Consider the following 21,749-nt stretch of genomic DNA (forward strand, 5'->3'; position numbering starts at 1 on the left):
GTTAAGCGTCCGNGGGGCCATGGAAGAGATTAAGATCCCAGCCTTTTCTGGTACCACCTCGGATATAACCAATTTTCTTCTTTTTGTTGTTGTTTTTTTAAAAAACTTATTTAAATCCAAGTTAGTTAACATACAGTATAATAATGGTTTCATAAGTAGAATTTAGTGACTCATCACTTACATATAACACCCAGTGCTCATCCCAACAAATGACCCTCCTTGATGCCAATCACCCATTTTGCCCATCCCCCCACCTCACACCCCTCAAGCAACCCTCAGTTTCTTCTCTGTATTTTGAGTCTCTTATGTAACTAATTTCCTTCTGGAGAACTGCACTCATCACCCAATCCAGAGGGAATAACACCATATGTAAACTAGGTCAAGTCCTGTTTTGTTTTTTTTTTCTTCACCAGTGAATATCTAAAGTAAATTTTGATACAAAAGTTTGTGAAATCGTTTCAATGTTCCCTCTCCTCCTACCCTGGAAACCCAGACACTCTGGGCTTCTTCTTACGTCTGACAGGAGGAGGTTTGGTAGCTTTCTTCAAAGGGGACGTTACTCCCAAGTCAACCCCCAATACACCCAGTTCTGGAAATTGTTCAGATTTCTACACTGATGAGTTTTGCCTCTCTGTGTCAGACTAATCTCCTTGCTGGGCATTAAACATTTTAGCAGCACTTCATTTAAGCCTTACTTCCAGACTACCCTTCCCTCTTAGGTGATAGACCTAAATTCATNTTTCTTCTTACGTCTGACAGCATAGAATAGGAGGAGGTTTGATAGCTTTCTTCAAAGGGGACGTTACTCCCAAGTCAACCCCCAATACACCCAGTTCTGGAAATTGTTCAGATTTCTACACTGATGAGTTTTGCCTCTCTGTGTCAGACTAATCTCCTTGCTGGGCATTAAACATTTTAGCAGCACTTCATTTAAGCCTTACTTCCAGACTACCCTTCCCTCTTAGGTGATAGACCTAAATTCATTTAGGGCTTAACTATCCTTTTCTGTTATTTGGGCCTCTTTGCAAAATAAAAATAAAATTTCTGATGCGTTTTTCATGGCCACAGAACCAAGATCAAAAGCCGTGGGCCTTAAAAGTCTGGGGATTCTTTGAACCACGAGAAACAGGAATCTTTGTACAAAACTGAGGGCAAAAATGATTCCAAAATAAAGGTCAGATTAAGGGTGAGAGAAGGATATAGTAAGATTTAGTTTTTCTTGAGAACCTTAAGGGGGAAATTAATATTTAAGGGAAAATATTAAATATATTAAGAGAAAAGAAGTTAACTTGAAGAATTTTCTCCCATGTTTAAAGGATTGCAGAATATTAATTGACTGTAAGAATGGCTAAAAACAGTTTTAAACTGTGAAAAATTACTTTTCAACGTTTCATAATATCTATTTTCTGGCTAGTGGGATAATCAAAATGTCAACCCAAAATGGGTACATTTCAATTATAGCTATACACAATGCAATTAAAAATGCCTCACAGCAAAATAAACTTGTTATTACTATTATGGGGGGAGGGGAATTTTTATTAGGTTAAGAAATGTATTGTCAGATTTGATTGAGGTGATGCAGTAATGTTACCTTAATTCTCATAAATCAGATAAGGAGCCTGGAAAGTGACTTTTAAGAACATTTGAAATGCTTCAGCCTGAAGGAAAATACATAAACTCATATTCTATTGTTTTAGCAACCTTAGAATGGTAATTACCCTCCCCATAGGTGAATGAATAGGAACATTTGGTGGGCCCCAGGAGTTTAATGCTTATAAAATGGCCTTTTCTTCAGTTTAATAGCTAGTGTGTAGTATTGGTTACCTCATTTTCACTCTCATTAAGCAAAAAGTACAGTGATATTAGATTATTCAAAACTAGTTTTGAGATGTTTCTGTCCTCTGCAATGGTAGATTTATAGATAATATCCATTTAAATTTTTAATTAGCATTTATATATGAAAATAGGTATTAAGTAAAAACATATACCTTGATTCAAGCTGGACTTTCATTTCTGATATGATGTGCTAAATCTAACCTTTATTTCCATCATCTTTTTAATGCGTATGTGAAACTCGTAATAGAAAAGAATTACATGGTGAATTCTTTCATAAAACAAACAAGAGCCTGCCTGGTAAATATTACCTCAATGTGCTTAGTTGCTTAGGTGAAAACCTAGGAGCCATCCTTCATTTTTTATATCTGACATCCAGTCCATTATCAACTCTTGTTCATTCTGTTTAAAATCTTTAACCCTCAACAGATTTCAGCTGACCACTTCCTCTACTGCTAGTGTAAGCCAACATTTTATCTAGCTCCGGACCTCTCATTAGCCTTCTACCTCCATTTTTGCCCCTACATTCTGTTTTCTACTCAGCAGTCAAAGCCATCCTGTAAAATTAAAGCAGATAAAGCCATTCTCCTGTTTATAAATCTGCCATTGCTTCTCACCACCCATAGAATAAAATCTAGAATTCTCCCTGTGGCCCACAAGGCCTCTGTGCGCAGGCCTCTGGCTTTTTCGCAGACTTCATCCATGACTCCCTACCCACACTAGCCAGCTCTTTCCAGCCTCAGTGTTTCCTGTCTGGAAGATTTCCCCCAGGTCTTTCTATGTGTGTCACTTTATCTCATTCTGAGCATCCTTTGCTTCCTGGAACATGCCAGGCAGTCTCCCAACTTCAGGACTTTATAATGGCTCTTCCTGCCTTCAAAGCTCTCTTTCTCCAGATATTTCCATGCTTCACAGCATTTCCCCTGAGAGCTATCTGGCCGTCCTATTTAATATTGCCAGTTCTCTTCCCAGTCCCCTTCCTCCAGATCTTCTGTGTCACCTCCTACATTTTGATATATACATGTCACTTTAAAAAATACCACATAATTTAATTACCTACCATCTCTATTTTTGTTTCTTTGTTTTTACTTTAAAGAGAGAGTGCATGCACAAGTGGGGAAAGGGGGCAAGGGGAGAGAGAAAGAGAGAGAGGAAGGGATGAGGAGAGAGGGAGAGAGAGAGAGAGAGAGAGAGAGAATCTTAGGTAACATGATCCAGGACTAGGTCCTATGACCCTGGGATCATGACCTGAACTGAAATCAAGAGTTAGATGTCCAACTAACTGAGCCACCCAGATGCCCCCATTATTTCTTTAATAATCCTCCTCCCCCTCTAATTTATTTTCACTGTTTCTGGACCTTCTGGATTCATATTTAATGTCTCCTACATTTTTTTTCTCATATTTCTGTTTATTTTTGTCCAAACTCCTGAACTTTAGTGTAGCCAGCAGTAAATATATTGAAAAATAGCCCTTCATTTGAAATCTTAACTCTCATCATGTGAGGACTAAGGAGGAACTATGAGTATTCTCATTAATTTTTCAATGTTTTTCAAGTGAGTCTCCTCACTTTCTATAGATTTATTGTTGATGTTTCTTACAAGTTAGAGTTTTCAATGTCCAGCCCCTATTAGGCACCACCTCAATAGAATACTGATGATAATAAAATTAGTAGTAATAACTGGCATTTAGTGAACATTTACTGTGACTGACCTGTTTATAAGAATTTTGCATTTAGGGGTGCCTGGGTGGTTCAGTAGGTTGAATATCTGACTCTTGATTTCAGCTCTGGACATGATCTCACATTTTGTGAGTTCAAATCCCATGTGAGGCTTTGCGCGGACAGTACAGAGCCTGCTTGGGATTCTCTCTCTCTCTTTCTCTCAAAATAAATAAATAAACTTTAAAAAAAAAAAAAGAACCTATGAAGAAGCAAAGAAGGCTTCCTCCTCAGAGCCTTCAGGAGTGTGACCCTGCCAATACATTGATTTCAGACTTCTAGCCTCCAGAACCAGAGGATGATACATTTCTATTGTTTTAAGCCACCCAGTTTGTGATACTTTGTTACAACAGCTCTGAGAAACCAACACATATTCCCAGATTCAGGAAAAAAAGTGAGGTGGGTATTTGTAATTATTTCCCTTACGGATAAGGCAACGGGGGGTGGGGGGGAAGGAGATGTTAAAGAACTTACCCCAAGTCACACAGCTAATCGCAGGTTGGGCTGGGATAAACTTTTGCTGTCGTATGCACTAAGTTTTAACTCCTAGTAAATATTATAGGGTTATCTCTTGTATTTTTTCACAGAACCGTGCTGTGTATTTGAGTTTACTGCTTCAGGTAAGTAGTTTTTCAAGAAAAAAGATTGCATGTGTTTATCTTTGGAGCCCTGTAGGAATCCTTTGAACATTTTATTGGCATATGTTTTAAATAGTTCTACTGCAGAGGAACTTCCTTTGTTTATTTCTCACTCAGGACTTCTGTCCATCTCCTTAAGCCTGCTTCTGACCTTTATCTTTTCTTCAAGCTGTAAGAAAACAAGAGGTATTTCAAATTAGCTCTGAATTTCTAATTTGGCTGAGCTATACCAGAGATAATGGCCTGATAAAGAAGAAGCAAAAGGGACTGTATTTAATCTGGGGATTGTTTAATTAAGAGTTCTTTTTGGAAACTGCCCAAAAAGATGGTAAATTGATTTGGGAAGCTAGGAGGAAGAGTGAGAAGGATACAAAATTAATTTTAACTGTCTCCTTTCCTATCTTCAGAGACTACTTAGCTACTAAATTATTGCCAAAGTGTGTCAACATTAAATGTTATTTCAGAATACATAGTCACCAAAATGTATATAGAATTATGATGCGTCTGATCTGGGAAGTAGAGATACATAATTGGTAAAACTGTATCCATGTTTGAAATTTATAAAGTTTTTCAAGTCACTTAATATTTTAAAAAGTAATTTTCTTTGACTCTTCTGTAGAGTTTAAAGTTCATATTTTATAATAAATACTACTCTGTTTTTTGTTCACTGATATACGTTGTAGTAGTTTTACCAAGTCTATAAATTAATACTCTCAGAAATTCTATGCAATTCTTTCTTTGCAAGGGATTTGTTGACTTCTGTTTAAGTCCACTTTTTCTTTTGCCTTTACTGAAAACACAAAACATATTACCAAGAAACAGATGAAGAATTATTGCATGATTCTCAAAGAATCTCCTACTTTCCATCCCCATTTGTTTGCATTTTGCAGAGGAAACATGAAACAAGTGTAATATTCACCTGATCACTTGATACTGTGGATGAGACACACTTTCAGAAAGGCCAGCCTGGGGGGGGGGGGGAGATTTNAAATCGTTTATTGAAATTGTTCTGAAGAAGTAGGGAAATATTAGAATGTCAGTGAAAGGGGTATGATCATGCAGTGTCACAAACTATTAATTTTGAAACATAACATTTAGGTACTTTCTGTTTTTGTTATTGGTGTTAGATTCAATTGGAGATACAAAATTTAAAAGCTGTTTTGGACACTTTGAAAATCAGATCCAAGTGTTTGAATATTTGTCTGTGTGTTTTGGGAGAAGTTGTGAAGAATAGTTTCAATCACGTGATCTCCATTTTAATTTTATCCACATGACCTGGGACCCTACAGGGACCCCTTAAGAAGCGAGAAGTAGGTCGGTGCAGGTGTCAGAGCAGATCAAAGGACAACAGGCCATCTTTAAAAGAAAATAAAACAGGAAAATAACAATCTGGAACCAAGTGTTCAAGTGCTTTGATAGTGACACCTACTACAATGAAAGCCTTCTGTGAATTTGTGATCCACATTTTATAAAAACTTACAAACATACTTGTATATTAAAAACAATCAGTTACCCATCAGGATATATACAACAATACAAAAATTGCTATCATACTTAAAACGAGTCATGATGAGATCTGTTTTCCAGAGACATAGCTTATTTGTGAGAAATACTACCTCAAGTGCAATTTATACCTTTGGAAATTTAGATGAAGTATAACATTGTTCTTGGAGCTTACACTTTATTTTTTTATTAAAAAATTTTTTAACATTTATTTATTTACCAGAGACTGAGACAGAGCATGAGCAGGGGAATGGCAGAGAGGGAGACACAGGATCTGAAGCAGACTCCAGGCTCCGAGCTATCTGCACAGAGCCCTATGCAGGGATCAAACCTACGAACTTGCTAGATCATGACCTGAGCTGGAGTCAGATGCTTAACTGACTGAGCCACCCAGGCACTCCAGGAGCTTACACTTTAGAGGGGGAGCTAATATTATGCCACTAGTCAAATCAATGAATGTATAATTTAAAACACGTAAGTTCCAAGAAAATAAGAGAATTCGGGAAAAGTATGTAACAGACGAACTTGACCTAATACGGAAAAGTAAAGGAAATGACCTTTTCGTGAGATCAGAGCATTGAGTAAGGGTTAACTAGGTGAAGACGAAGAGCAAAAAGAGAATTCTCTATTGAGGGATCAGTACATGTAAGATACCTGTGGAGGAAGGAAGCCTTGATAGAAGAGAATGACTTAAGAGAGAACAGGGTGGAAGAGGAGGGAAAAAGCTGGAGAGGTTGGCAAGAACCAGACCACACAAACAATAGTGCCCTGTTTGCTGTATTCAGGATTTCAGTCATCATTTTGAGACAACAGGGGAAAAAAAGATTATAATGGGGCTACGTAGGGTAAGAAGGATTGCAAGGGTGTTAACATCAGATTTACATTTTGAAAATGTTACCTTACAATGGAGAACAGGTTGGGCAGGGACTAGAATAAATTTTGGGAAGCCAGTTATTGCAGCAATCCAGGTGAAAGATGAAGAATAACTTTGGTTAGAGAGAGGCAGTATAGATGGAGAGAAATTAATGGAATTTAGAAATGATGTGTGAGCTGCCTGAACTGGGTTAATTCCTTTGAGGTGAGAGATGATGGAATGGGAAGTATCAAAAATCCTTGATTGAAGTTTAGGTTTTTTTTAATTTTTAATTTTTAAATTAACAAAAAAGTTTTTAAGAAATTTATTTTTGAGAGAGGGAGAGACAGATTGCAAGCAGGGTAAGAGCAGAGGGAGAGGGAGACACAGAATCTGAAGCAGGCTCCAGGCTCTGAGCTGTCAAACACAGACCCAGATGTCAGGCTTGAACCCACGAACCACAAGATCATGACCTGTGCTGCAATATCATGACCTGAACCGAATTTGGAAGCTCAACTAACTGAGCCATCAGGCACCCCCAGCTTAGGTTTTAAGGGATTAGATAGGTAATGTTGCCATTTACTGATAGTGAATACTGTGAGAATGTCAGGTCTGTGTGGGTAGGAAGATGTATATCCTACAGTGTACTAACTTTGCAGAAATTTTTTTTTAAATGTTTATTTATTTTGAGAGAAGGATGGAGGGAGCATGCGTGTGCGTGTGTGTATGCACGAGGCTGGAAGGGACAGAGAAAGGACATAGAGAATCCCAAGAAGGCTCCTCACGGTCAGCGCACAGCCCAACACAGGGCTCGATCCCACAGACCTGTGAGATCATGAGTCAGACTCTTAATTCACTCAACCACCTAACCACTCCAACATTGTGGAAAGTTGGAGAAATTCACATGGTATGTTTCATAGGTAGCTGAAAATAAAGTCTTGGAGCTTAGGAGATAGTTAATTGTGAGGTATTAATTTAGAGACCATGGAAATGGGTGCAATTAAGCTAGAGAGAGAGCATAGTGTGAGAAGAGAAGGGAATTAAAAATAAACCAAAATAACAGCATTTAATGGCTGGATTGAGGAGGATGAGATCTCAAAGGTGAAACAGAGGGAAGTGTTAAATATGTAGGAAGAAAACAATATGCTTCAGGGAGGACAAGGAAAACAGAATTGAAAAAAGTGAGCAATTAGGACTGTTAATCACTGAGGAATTGAAAGATCAGGACTGAAATTAGTCATTACTGAGTCTGGCTGGCTCAGTCAGTGGAGCATGGAACTCTAGCTCTTAGGGTCCTGAGTTCAAGCCCCATGTTGAACTTAGAGATTACATGCATACATACATACATATATATATATATATATGTATGCCTAGGTGGCTCAGTTGGTTGAGTGTCAGGCTCTTGATCGTGGCTCAGGTCATGATCTCATGGTTTGTGGGATTGAGCTCTGTGTCTGGCTGTGTGCTAACAGCACAGAGCCTGCTAAGGATTCTCTCTCTCTCTCTCTCTGCCTTTCCTCCACTTGCTCTCTCTTTCTCAAAAATAAATAAACTGAAAAAAAGAAATAAGAAACATTTAAAAGAAGTAAAATTAGTCATTACATTTTGTGACAGAATCATCGGTACTCTTAGGAACAATTTTTTGTTGGCATATTTTTTTGTATCTTTGTTAAGTAAATATATAGGAGTGGAATTGCTGGTCATATGTTTAACTTCCTAAGAAATTGCAAGATATTTTCCAATGCGTCTGTATGAAGCATTTCACCAAAACTATATATGAGAGTTCCAGGTGCCCCACATCCTCAGTAACACTTAGTACTGTCAGACATTTTTACATTTTAACAGGCCTCTTGAGGCCAAGTTGAGAAACCATAAATACACACATTTTAAAATCAGATTTAAAAACATGCACTTCTGTGAATATTTAAATCATACAATTTAATATCTTGACATAGGTATAACCCTGTAAAATCATTATCACAATCAAGATAGTATACATGAACATCACCCCAAAGTTCCCTTTGTGCCATCCCTCCCTCCTACTACGTCCCCACTCCACCACCCAGGAAATCATTGCTTTCTGTCACTGTATGTTAGTTTGCTTTCTCTAGAATGCTATATAAATCAACTGTACTTAAGTGGTAGGTCTCGTTCTCCTTTTTATGGTACTATTAATAAGAATCCGTTCTGAGGTTGTAATAGTTACAATGCCTGTGTAAAAATTGTATATGCATTAAACTTTGAAGCATTTTCATTTTCTTCCTTAATTTACATAATTTTAATGTAAAGTATTTTTATGTGGCATGGGTATATGACATGTGTATATTTTAGCAAGGCGCCTCTTGTTATACATATTGGTATGTTATTATTTTTGGAAATTATAAAGTACATTGTAACAAATATCCTTATAATGGAAATTCTTACATATCCAAAATGGGAGGTGCAGAGACTTTCACATTTTACCATCATTAAGTTGTATTTAAAACTCTTGAAATGTACTGCTAAATTCACTCCAGAAAGGCTAACCTCATTTACAGTTTTAGCTATGGGAGTGCCAAATTATGTATACCCTCATCAACCCTGGGTAGCTATCATTAAAAAAACAAAAAAGAAGGTCACTGGTGGTGAGACATTTTTATATTACAGTTTCAAGTGAAAAAAGCACATTTCAAAATAACATATATGTTAGGATTTTATAACACGTTTTTATGAATATATATGTGAATATATACATATTATGAGAATATGTATATTCAAAATATATGTGTCTGTGTGCAATGGGCTTCTACATATGTAGATTTCTGTACGCTTAACTTTTTATATTCCAATTCTGTCATAGCCATGGATTGTTTTAGTAATAATTGGAAATCAGTTCTTAACTTTGTTTTAATTAAAAATCTATCTTTTGCCAAACCATATTATTTAAAATCAGAATATAAAATGTTTTGTATTGGTCTTCTGTCTATACAGGTCAGTGCAGACATTTTGCTTCTTTAATAGATGGGGAGAGAAGGTAAGGGAAAAGAATAACTGTGAAGACAAGAAGAGTATAACGGAGAGAAGAGACAGGAAGATGGAATTCAGGAAGATACTTCACAAATTAGCTGTAGATACGGGTCACCCGTGTAGACTCATGAAATATTTTTTAATTTCTTTTTTATTTTTAAGTTTCACAGTTGTTTTTTTTAAATATGTGTTATGTCAGATTTAATAGGAATCATTTCCTTTGTTAATGATTTCAAAATCTATTACTTTATACCTAGAAAATTTGATCTTATTCTTTTCTTCAATTCAAAGTAATGATGGGAAATCTAGGTATCAGGAGTGTTTGTACTTTTCACAGAAAGCACAACATAAATCACATCATGTAATTTTAAATGCTACAACTTCTAATCGATTTATTTAAAACACTTTAAGACAGTATTAACATAGGCTTGTGTACATGATTTGACTTTAAATAACACATATGCAAAATTTTTATGCATGAAAATGCCTCACTCTTTAGAAAATTTGAGATCTTGTTCTTTGTTGTAATCTACATAATTAATTTAAGAAAGAAGCTCATCTCTGTTATTAAATGTTAAAACTATTTTTGGTTGATTTGGTATTAGTCAAAAAGGCATCTATGTAAACTTTTTATTCTACCTGATATATAATGTTAATAAATCAGATAAAGACAAATATAATTCCTTTTCCATTATTTATTGTTATGTCAATCACTTAGTCAAATTCTTGCATGGAAGAAGACAAAACGGAATTATATTGTCTAAAAGTCATATTATTCTGTCATGGATATGGTCAGCATGAAAGGAACTAGAGATTTTATTTTTCATGTTTGAAGTTCCTTAAATAATAACTAATAACATCCTCAAAATAATGATAAGTGACTCTTTTTAAAAGAATTTCAGTTAGCATGACTTTTTTCTTTATGAATTTTCACATGTGCTTCTGTATCTCAAACAGTGATTACATTTTCTGGGTTTAAGTTTTGAACATCTAAGACTCTAGAGGCAAATTTTCCTTGTACACCACCATGCCTAAAATGCCTTGCTCATAACAGAATATAATAGGTGCGAAATACTTACTTATTTATTAAGTGAATCATTGTTTTATAGAGGAATGATTGCAATACAAAGGATTTAACATCTGATTGTTTTTCAACTAGGATTGTAAATTTTGTGATACCAAGATTGTAGATACAAATAGTAATAAAAATTGTGTTTCTTAAATTCTCTGATTTGGCCTCTTTCTCAAGATTAAAATTTTCAGGTCTTTATTTATGAATTACTCACTGATCAAATATGTTGAAGGAAGACATACTGTAGGTGAGTAGGGATTCTCCATAGTCTTGGCTGTTCTCATTTTTGTTAAGCAATACTTGGTTTCTAACTTTGACTCTATAAAGTTTAGAGAGATAGAAAGACAGATATAATATAATATTACATATGATATATAATATGCACACACAAACACGCCTCTCCTACACACACACACACACACACACACACACACACAATTTCTTAGTAGCATGATAAAAAATTGTTACTCTATCCAAAAAAGACAATAAGTATTGACTGACAACATGAAATTATTGCACTAGCTATGAAGGAATGTAATATATTTATTCTCTTACTTGTAGTGGTCACCAAATCTAATTATTATAAGTGCAAGTTGGTATGCCCTAAATCTTTAGTTTTTCATAGAACAAATCCAACTCCTCACCATAAATGAGTATGGGCTTTCCTTTAAGCCACAACTAAAGCCCTGGAGTGAAAGCTGTTTTTCCTCTCTATTTTTCTTCTACACTTCATACTTCTATAGATTTCTTGTTGTGGAGGTATTCTCAGAGCCTCCAGGGTAGTGAGCACTCCATCACATTTATTAAGGACAGCATATTGTTCATAGTCCTTCCAAAGTCATCTCTGGCCATTGTGCTGTATGATTCCAACATCCATATAAAAAGATGATCACTTACTATCTGGTCTTAGAGCTCCTTTGTTTCTTTAACTTCAAAAACACATTTTCCCTCTTCTACTAGAACTTTCATGTTGTTTCCAACTTAGATTTATTATCCCTGTGATCCCTGCATGTTTGCAATCTTTAGCTGTAGCTTTCTTTAATCTGTAAACTGTAACTGTAATCCTTAACTACCCATTTTCTGAACAAAATCTGCTATTCTTTCAATTTCTCTGCACTTTATTCTAACTCAATCTACTCTGCAAACTTAAGAAGACTTACCACTTCTTGACACTCCATTTTCTTTGTTTATCAATCTTCTCCTGGTTTCCCTTTCCTCTTTTCTGAGCCTAACTCCATTAGAGGTCATTTAAACTATGGTCTCATTGGGACATTTAATGTTCATGCACCTATGTCATCCTTCTGTAACAAATGGCCAAAAAAATAGGCAAAATATTTAGATCTATTCTGGTGCACAAAAGTTTTTTTTTTTTTTAATGTTTTATTTATTTTTGAGAGACAGAGAGAGAGACAGTGTGAACAGGACAGGGTCAGAGAGAGAGGGAGATACAGAGTCTGAAACAGGCTCCAGGCTCTGAGCTGGCTGTCAGCACCGAGCCCGATGCGGGGCTCGAACCCACGAACCGTGAGATTATGACCTGAGCGGAAGTCAGACACTCAACTGGCTGAGCCACCCAGGCGCCCCACAAAAGTTTTGATAGAAATTTCTCTTATATTAAGTATAAGTTTTTTAACATCAACATTAGTTGGTGCTTTATAAAATTTTATAAAATTTTACTTGTAAAAGTTTACCAGTAAACTGACCATTTTCCATAGTAATATTTCAAACCTTCACTCTTTCCCCAGGGCCTACAGTTTCAAATCCTACATATTCTTGGTAGATAATCTCATTTCCTACCAACTCATTAAGTTTTGGGAATTCTGTTCACTTCTCCCACCCTTCTTCTTTCCACTGCCCACAAAACTCCCTCACACTTATTTATACGTGGTATCGTTTTTATGTTCTTGCATCCAGTATTAGAGGGATTAGTGTCCCTTCTTCAACTTTGCTCTTGATTTGAGTCCCTTATAAATTATCAGGGAGTTGCTTCATTTGCTTTTACTCCTGTATTTCTTTTTCACCAAAATCTATTGCATATATTTTCCTTCAAAATATCCATGTTGAATTCATCTCCTTATTCTCTGTTCCCCAGTTGCCCGTTGATTTTTTCTTCATTTGAACTGGTCGATTTTTATCCATCTAGGTTGTTACAGATTTCTAGTCTTGGTTCATATGACTTCAGTGAACACCTGGTCTTGACATCAATGTGACTTTGTGTTTTGGATTATTCTCCCATTTTCCACTCTATAGTGCAAGAGCATTTCTTACTCATTCATTATCCTTATTCAATAACTATTTATTAATCATTTGTTATTCCAAACACCATTCTAGGTACTACAAAAACAGCGCTGAACTACACAGACATGGTTCTTGCCTTTAAGGACACTAACAATGTATAGGCACTCCTTGTCTATCTCTTGTCCAAGCTTCAGAGATATTTCATACTTGCTTTATCTAGGCAGTTTTTGGTACTTCTCCTTAGACCTTAGATAGCTTGTGGTGTGGTATTCAGAATTCAAAGATGATCTCCATGACCCATTCGTCGTATATCTCAAACCTCTTAAGTGTGGAGGTATCTGTGAATATAGTGGTTAGTTTATCCTATATGAGGCAGTTGATTTCAGAGAAGGAGGTTATCTTCAGGTCTCATCTAATCAGGCGAGCTCTTAAAAGAGATGACATTCTCTTTTAATCTATCTGGAGTAAAAGATTTGATGCTCCAGATAGATTCAGTGTTCCACTGCTAACTTCAGTGATGGGGGGGAGGCATGAAGCAAGAAACTGAAGGCCTCAAGGAGCTGACAGCATACTCTGGCTGAAAGCTACAAAGGAAATAGGGACCTCAATCCTGCAACTCCAAGGAACTGGACTCTGCCATAACTAAGTGGCAGAAAGATGAAAGAGGAGCTCCAGATGAGAATGCAGCTCAATTGACACTTAGTCTTAGCCAATGGGATGTAAGCAGAGAACCCAGTCTTGCTATGACCAGACTTCTAATGTATGTGATTGTGACATAATAAATGGGTGTTGCTTTAAGCTGTTAAGTTTGTGGTATTTTGTTGTGCAAGATTAGGAAACTAATACATCTTGGCCATGCTAATCCTCAGAAAATTGTAGTAAAATTAATTCTAGGTATTTTGGCAGTTCCTTGATTGAACTCAGTAGTCTGAAAGTGAGAACTATAATGACCAAAAAGTACTGGGAATATTCCAATACATAACATAAGCTTTTGGAAAATACTCTTTAAGAAAGCCAGCAAAAAGACAGTTACAATTTCAAGGATGTGATAATTTATGGGGATTCACTTCACAAGACATGGAAAATTCTATTCATACCAACCTTGACAATCCACCTATTAAAATAAGAAGAATATCTAAAACAAGCATGTTAACTTTCTAAGAAGTTCATATTTTTAAGAAATGTTTACAATCCATGGGCAAATGACAAAATAATAGAATACTATGAAATGGAATATGAATTTGTATAAGAAAGAACAGGAAAGCTAAGTCAGCTAAGTACCAGAATAATTTTAGGTTTATAAAAATTTTAAAACTAAGAAGTAAACTTTTGGTCCACTGCTAGTCTATTTGATTTTTACGTATGCACTCAAAAGTACTTCTCTAGTTCTTCCATGCTCAGTGCAGATGTTAACCATAAAAATTTACACTTCATTTCATCATCATATGTGGATGTGTAAGCATCCAACTCTCTAAATGATATGCTATTTCTACTTTGAGTTTAAAATAAAAAGCCAATCTAAATCTCTCCCATTGTAGGCGAGAATGTTTTCAGTTGTCACAAAAAATTGTTCTTCAGCTTTCTTTTGACTTCTTTTTTAGGCTTTACTGACTTCTCACAACACCCAGTCCTTCGGCCTGCAATGGAACTGATACCACTTTACACTGTGGTTCCTTTGGCACCTGTGAAAAACCTGTTTGTTTTAACATAAATGAGTTTTTGGATCATTATTTTTACTCTGGATATGCATATTTATTATGTAATATTTTATATCTGGAAAAGGATACTTTCACAAATTTTCACGGCTTCATAGTGACACAGCCAGAATTCTGTTTGGGGATACACGGCTGCCTTCTTTTCTTTCTTTCTTCCTTTTTTAAATAGTTTATAAGTATCCTTTTAAAATTTATTTATTTATTTATTAAATTTATATCCAAGTTAGTTAGCATATAATATAATAATGATTTTAGGAGTAGAATCCAGTGATTCATCTCTTATGTATAACAACCAGTGCTCATCCCAACAAGTGTCCTCCTTAATGCCCCTTGCCCATTTAGCTCATCCTGTCACTCACAACCCCTCCAGCAAACCTCAGTTTGTTCTCTGTATTAAAGGGCCCCTTATGTTTTGTTCCCCTTCATGTTTTTATATTATTTTTGTTTCCCTTCCCTTATGTTCATCTGTTTTGTATCTTAAGTTCCACATATGAGTGAAGTCATATGGTATTTGTCTTTCTCTGACTAATTTCACTTAGCATAATACACTCTAGTTCCATCCACATTGTTGCAAATGGCAAGATTTCATTCTTTTTCATTGCCAAGTAATATGCCATTGTATATATGTACCACGTCTTCTTTATCCATTCATCTGTCAATGGACATTTGGGCTTTCTATACTTTGGCTATTGTCTATAGCACTGTTATAAACATTGGGGGTGAATGTACCCCTTTGAAACAGCACACCTGTATCCCTTGGACAAATACCTAGTAGTGCAATTGCTAGGTCATAGGGTAGTTCTATTTTTAGTTTTTCAAGGAACCCCCATACTGTTTTTCAGAGTGGCTGCACCAGTTTGCATTCCAACCAGCAGTGCAAAAGTGTTGCTCTTTCCCTGCCTCCTTGCCAACATCTGTTGTTGCCTGAGTTGTTAATTTTAGCCATTCTGACAAGTGTGAGGTGGTATCTCATTGTGGTTTTGATTTGTATTTCCTTGATGATGAGTGACGTTGAGTATTTTTCATGTGTCTGTTATCCATCTGGATGTCTTCTTTGGAAAAGTGTCTATTCATGTGTCTTTTTCCCATTTCTTCACTAGATTATTTGTTTTTGGGGTGTTGAGTTTGATAAGTTCTTTATAAATTTTGGATATTAACCCTTTATCTGATAGGTTATTTGCAAATTTTTTTTGGTCATTCTTGGTCCTTTTTTTAAATGTTGGCTTTTCTGAATGTCCATTCATTCCTATACTGCTGGCTCTAAATAGTCAGGGATTCTGCAGTGTTTTTCCTTTCCACCTTTTCTTTTTTCATCAATAAAAACCAAAAATTTTATTGAAATTGACTATCTAGTAGTGTAAAGAGTTCTATACCCCTGGAAAAAAACCGGAATTTTGAGACTAAAGATCATTTCTTCCTTGGTGAAAGAAATGATCCTTAGGATAAGAATGAACTCTATGGATGGCTTATGTATCAACCAGACCTCAAATGATGTTCAGTATTAGAATAGGAAAGTAGGAGGAGATCATATAACCAGATAAGAGCTCAAAAAAAATCATGAGAATAGAAATATGCATAGTATTCTCAGGAAATATGAAATAAATATGGGGTGAGTGTAGGTTTTGAACATTATAGGTATTTGGAGTTAACTTGGGATGGAAGGCTGTAGCAATGGTTGGATGGCCTCAAATATAAGCCATAGATTTGGGATTTTTTTAAGTTAGCTATAAACATGGCAGAATTGGATGTTGAGTAGAATTGAGATGACCTTATTTTCTAATAATTTTTGTCTTTTACAAAAAAGGGAAATACCAATGAAACTTATGGATGTTACCTTGTGTTGGACTCTTGAGAATTAAAAGTATAGGGCTTTTAATTAAGATTTAAGAAATTCTTAAAAATTAAGAAATATCAGATAGAATAAGAAAAATGATGACAATTCCATATAGTGGATTATGTCCCATTTCAATGATTTCATGTTGTCCTTGCCATACATTCATCATTGGACCATGCAGAAGTCTTATGTGAGCCAGAATGGTATTTTTTGCATTCTTTTAATTTTGACTTGTTCTGTCTTTACTGTCTTCTATTTTTAAGGCACTAGTACAACATCTACACTAGGGACTCCTTAAGACAAATTCGATCTAATGAAGTTTGTGATTTTGAGTCCAGAAGGGGAATATTTAAAAAAACTCTCTCAGTTGTCCTCATGTGACTTACTGATTTATTATAAGAGATACAACTCAGGAACAGATAAATGGAAAAGATGCACAGAGCATGGTAAACAGGGGGTGGGGCATAAAGAGCTTCCATACCCTCTTCAGGGATGCCACCTTCCCGACATCTCAGTGTTCTCACCAGGACTGTTCAATGTGTGTCCCCTTCAAAGGTAAACAAAGTTTGAAATAAGCTCATCCACATTCATGGAATGCCAGACTTCATATAGACCACTCTTGGCTATTATATCAGGAGTAGAATTTCTTTGCCAGAGTAAGTGAGTAGGAACGGTTGGAGGCCAGCCTGGAGCCTATAAACAGCTGTGTGGTGGAGGTGGGAAGAAGGTAATATCAGGAACTGCTTTGAACCTGCTCTCTTTTTTCAATCTTATGGCCACTGAGCTTCTGAAGATCACAAATCAAGCAAGGGATGAAACCATAGCTTGGTTGGAAGAAGTAGAGAGATGAATCAGAAAACTGGATCCAGCATGGTTAAAGGAAATAAAGACAGATAAAATCTTCAGTGATGGTAATAAGGAGGTACCTTGTCACTGAGTTGGATCCATCTCTGACATTTTCCCAGAAAATTAAGACTTGCTAATACATGCCTCTCAAAGTACTCAGTATGAGATTCTAGATGTCTCAAGATATGAATGGAGAAGAAATCTTATTTCAATTTTTACTTCAAAATTAGATTACACTTACTTAGTGCCTAGGAGTTTGTCATGCATGGTACAAGTAATTTCAGGTGGCATACAGTACATTGATAGATTAGATTAGTATATAAAGGACTCAGAACAAGATATAATTGTTCCAAATGCCAATTTGACTTTTACTTAATTGCCTCAGTTTCCCTAATATTATCCAACTTTGGAAGCTTAAGAAATAGTAGTCACTAAGCCCAATAGATTGAACTCATGACAAAATGTATTCCTGAGCTCTGCCATGAAGAGCCCTTTCGGGTATTGCCCCAGAAACATGAACAGCAAGGGAGGCAGTATGGATTCATGGTTCACCATAAAACTCTAGAGTCTAATTTCCTTGGTTTGGATCCTGCCTGTGATAGTTAATAGCTGTGTGAATTTCATCAAGTCCCATAACCTGACATTCTCCGTTCTCTCATTTGTATAGATCAGTTAATAATAGTAGATATCTCATGGGGTTCACGTGTACATCAAGTGAGATATTGCATCAAGTAAAGTGCAGAGGAAGGAGCCTGGACCAGACCATGGAAAATGATCAGTTAAGTCATTATTAAGGACTTGGGGGAGGCACTTTTCTATTTATCACATGTGACACCTCCATATATCTTGAAAGCTGTCGTGCCGTACCTTGACATTATTATGTCATCTAATTGAATGGAGACTCTTGATTTCATTAATATTCCCAGTTCTTTTTATGTGCTAAAGTCTCTACCTAAAATGGATATTCTCCTGCTTTATAAACCTCTCCCTGTGGGAATTCATATACATAAAGGAGAGGTAAAATTATGTTTTGCTCTTAGACCAATGAGAAAAATACCCCCACCTCCAACTACATTTGTATACAGACTGCTTGTAGTGCAAGTGCCAGAGGATTAGAAATAGCAAATATTTGGCTTGCAACAGTAATGATATTAATATAATTTACTAGTAAAGCAACTGACTTAAATTGTTTTTAATGTTTATTTGTTTTTTGAGAGTGAAAGAGTGCAAGCAGAGGGCAGGGCAGAGAGAAAGGGAGACAGAGAATCTGAAGCAGGGTCTAGGCTGTCAGTGCAGAGCCCATTGTAGGGCTCGAACTCACGAACTGTGAGACAATGATCTGAGCTAAAATCAAGAGTCAGATGCTTAACCAACTGAAGCACCCAGGCACCCCAGCAATCAATTTTTAAAAACTCTTCGGTACAAATGTTTTATGCCCTTAATCCTGCCTGAAATTTTGATTTTAGATGTTCTGTATTCATATGTCTCCAATTCCTGGTGAGTAATAATAACTCACTGAACATAGTTCTCTACACATATCAATTGATGGATGAAAAAAATAAGTAAGATTTAATGAGTTTGTATATTAACTTAGAATTAAATATCACAAACCTATTATGTACCATTCATTGTACTAGGTGCTTTACATGCCGTATCTCATTTAATCTGCAAAGAAACTGATGTTTAATAATCAACCAATTTTTCAGATAAGAATACTGTCTTAATCTCAGAGTTACAGGCCTACTTTAAGCTGAGATATGTGGTGGCTATTAGAAAGCTGGCTTGGATTTATACTCCTTTGATTTCAAATGCATTCTAAAATGTTTTACATGTTAGATATTTTACATAGGCTAGATTCACTCAAGGTCTTTCTGCTTGGCTAATTGTATTTTCTAATACTTTTTGGCCTACCTGGCTATAAGTCTCTTACTACAAACATTAAATCACTGATTTGTTTATGAGCCCACATCCAAGGAGCTAAGGAGTATTTACTGAATCCTGCATATTGTGTACAAAAGTGAGGTAGGCCTAAGACTAATTGTGCTCCAAGAAGGTGAGAATATTTATCAAGGCTATAATCTTGTTGCCAAAAGTTAAGTGTTATTAGTTTCTATTTACATGTTTATGCAGATTTGAGCTAAATTCATCAGTTCCTTCCAGATACGTTGGCATTTTGTGCAGCATATGGTCTAAAGCTGAAATACCAAATCAGAGCATGCGCCTTATGCTTTTTCAGCCTACCATGTTTCATTGTTTCCAAAGTCAACATGCTAATAAAAAAAAGGTATTCATGAACATTTAGATGTCTAGCAAGATATGTGTGATAAATATCTTCTCATTAATAAGATAAATAATTTCTCATTCTTATATGATGACAAAAATGATACATGCTTATTGTAAGGAAATCGAATAATGTAGACCAGTATCCTGAAGCAAGTAAATTTCACCACAAAGTGCTCTGTTTGGAGACAACTACTGTTAATATAATGATGAAACTTCCAGTTTCATTTTTCTCTCTTTCTCCATCTCTCTGTGTCTCTGTGTCTCTGTAGATCTGTCTGATTCTGCATATGTATGTGAACTGTTCTGTAACTAGCTTTTTCTTTTGCATCAACAATAATTAACATCACAGATTTAAGAGTCATACAAATCAAGTCCCTGTCCTGTTACTCTTTAATTATGTAAGTTTGGATATGGTACTTTCTGAACTTCAATTCTCTTATCTACAAAACTGGGATAAAAGTGCATGCAAATTTTGTATATTTTTGTGATAATCTAATAACATGTTGCATCTCATTTCTTTTGCTCAGAGCTTGGAACTCATCAATTATTATCATTATTATCGTTATTATTATTATTAGCTATATCAATTGAATTGACTATACACTTCTTTCAATTTTTGCTTGGAGTATTTACTTTCTCTTATTGCAAGTGCTCTCATATGTTTCAGACATCAACTCTTCTTTTTTTGCCATTTATTTTGTCATACTTACCCTAAATTTTTAAATATGTGTTTTAACTTTATGACATTTCACAATTATGTGATTGAATTGATCAGTGTTGTTCTTTACTATTTCTGGTTTTTAGTCTTGTTTTTAAACAAACCCTTTTAAACATTCCCCGACCCCAAGATTATTTTATAAATACACATTTTCTCCCTGTGTTGAAAAGTCTATTTTTTCTTTAGACCTTAAGTTCTTTATCCACTTGGAATTAATTTTGTAAGAGATCATTGTAGGGATTCAACTTATTTTTCCCCTCAAAGATTATGCAGTTATCTCAACATCATGTATCAATCTATTTTTGTCTACTGCTTAAAATTTTAACCATTTTTATAAACCAAATTTTATACAAAGTTGGTTCTTTTTTTGGACTGTTTTTTTTTTTTTTCACTGTTTAGTTCATTTATCTCTAAATCAATACTGGACATTGCTCTAGCTTAAATTGTATTTTAATACTCAGTAGTTTTAAATTTACTCTTAATACCTTTATTTTAGAATTCTCCTAATTCTAAATTTGCAGTATTTAATATACATTTCAGGGAAGAATTTGTTGCGATAATATAGCCTCTTTTTATATAAATCAGATAATATTAAGATGTCTTTATTCTACTCTTACCATATTTACTTTCTTTTTTATAGCACTAGTGCTAATCTACCCGTATGTTATCTTAAAATAAGCCTATGGGTAGACCTTCTGAGGCTGATCACAAATTGGAAAATTAATGCATAAATTATGGGTATACTAATTTTTAAATTTGGGGTAAATTACATAGTTAAATTGGAAATAATTAGGAGCCCCTACAGAAATTCATATACTTTAATCTTCAACTGTATGCAGTTGAAAATTTAGTAGCTTGATGGCTGCCATCAGAGTATGAGAATCTTTCAGAAGTTTTGTCTATTCTATTAGTCCCTGCTCTTAGCACCAGAAAGTGTCTCCCTCTTTGGTGGTAACTTCTCCTATCTTTGATGGTACCAGGCTCCTGCTGTACTTTCTGTGATTAACATCAGAGTTATTAACTCAGAAATCAAGTTCTCTGTATCTTTGACTCCGGTGAATGAAGGAGCTTCGTTCTTAGCTCATAGACAGTTGAGGGGAAAAAAAGAGTATTCAGTATTAACCATAAACTACTTAAGATGCTACAGAGATATTTGCTTCCCCAAATTAAATGTAACCTGAGCATACTAATTAATTGGGTATAAACTGTGACCTCTCATGGTGGGATTTTTGGCATTGTTTTATTACATTTATGTATATTTATTTATATTTATGTATATTTATGTACTCTCTGGCTATAGATTAGTTTAAAGGGACTTGTCACTATCTGAAGACCAATGTGGCAGGAAACTTCTCTGTTGGCAATTTTGATGCATTGTGAAAATCCAGGTAATGGAACTGTTTCACTGCTAATCTGTAGGGTTTTGGCTTTTGGCTTTTACAAAAAAGCCTCCTTCTGTTTGTTTAAGGTACAATATTATTTGTACAGTTCA

The 21,749-nt window shown here is 35.4% G+C and overlaps 2 long non-coding RNA genes across 2 annotated transcripts; both read right to left on the reverse strand.

The window, feature by feature from the left end:
- Nucleotides 1–4,203: 4,203 nt before the first annotated feature.
- LOC144222295 (uncharacterized) lies at nt 4,204–5,154 on the reverse strand. The gene is made up of 2 exons (XR_013332369.1): nt 5,109–5,154; nt 4,204–4,358 (listed from the first exon to the last, which is right to left on the reverse strand). It is a non-coding gene; the product is annotated as an uncharacterized LOC144222295 (long non-coding RNA).
- Nucleotides 5,155–10,840: 5,686 nt separating this feature from the next.
- Nucleotides 10,841–13,519, reverse strand: LOC144222294 (uncharacterized). The gene is made up of 3 exons (XR_013332368.1): nt 13,014–13,519; nt 11,784–11,924; nt 10,841–10,942 (listed from the first exon to the last, which is right to left on the reverse strand). It is a non-coding gene; the product is annotated as an uncharacterized LOC144222294 (long non-coding RNA).
- Between the last annotated feature and the right edge of the window lie 8,230 nt (nt 13,520–21,749).

Source organism: Crocuta crocuta, unplaced genomic scaffold, assembly GCF_008692635.1.
Source record: "Crocuta crocuta isolate KB4526 unplaced genomic scaffold, BGI_CrCroc_1.0 scaffold451, whole genome shotgun sequence".
Taxonomy (NCBI): domain Eukaryota; kingdom Metazoa; phylum Chordata; class Mammalia; order Carnivora; family Hyaenidae; genus Crocuta; species Crocuta crocuta.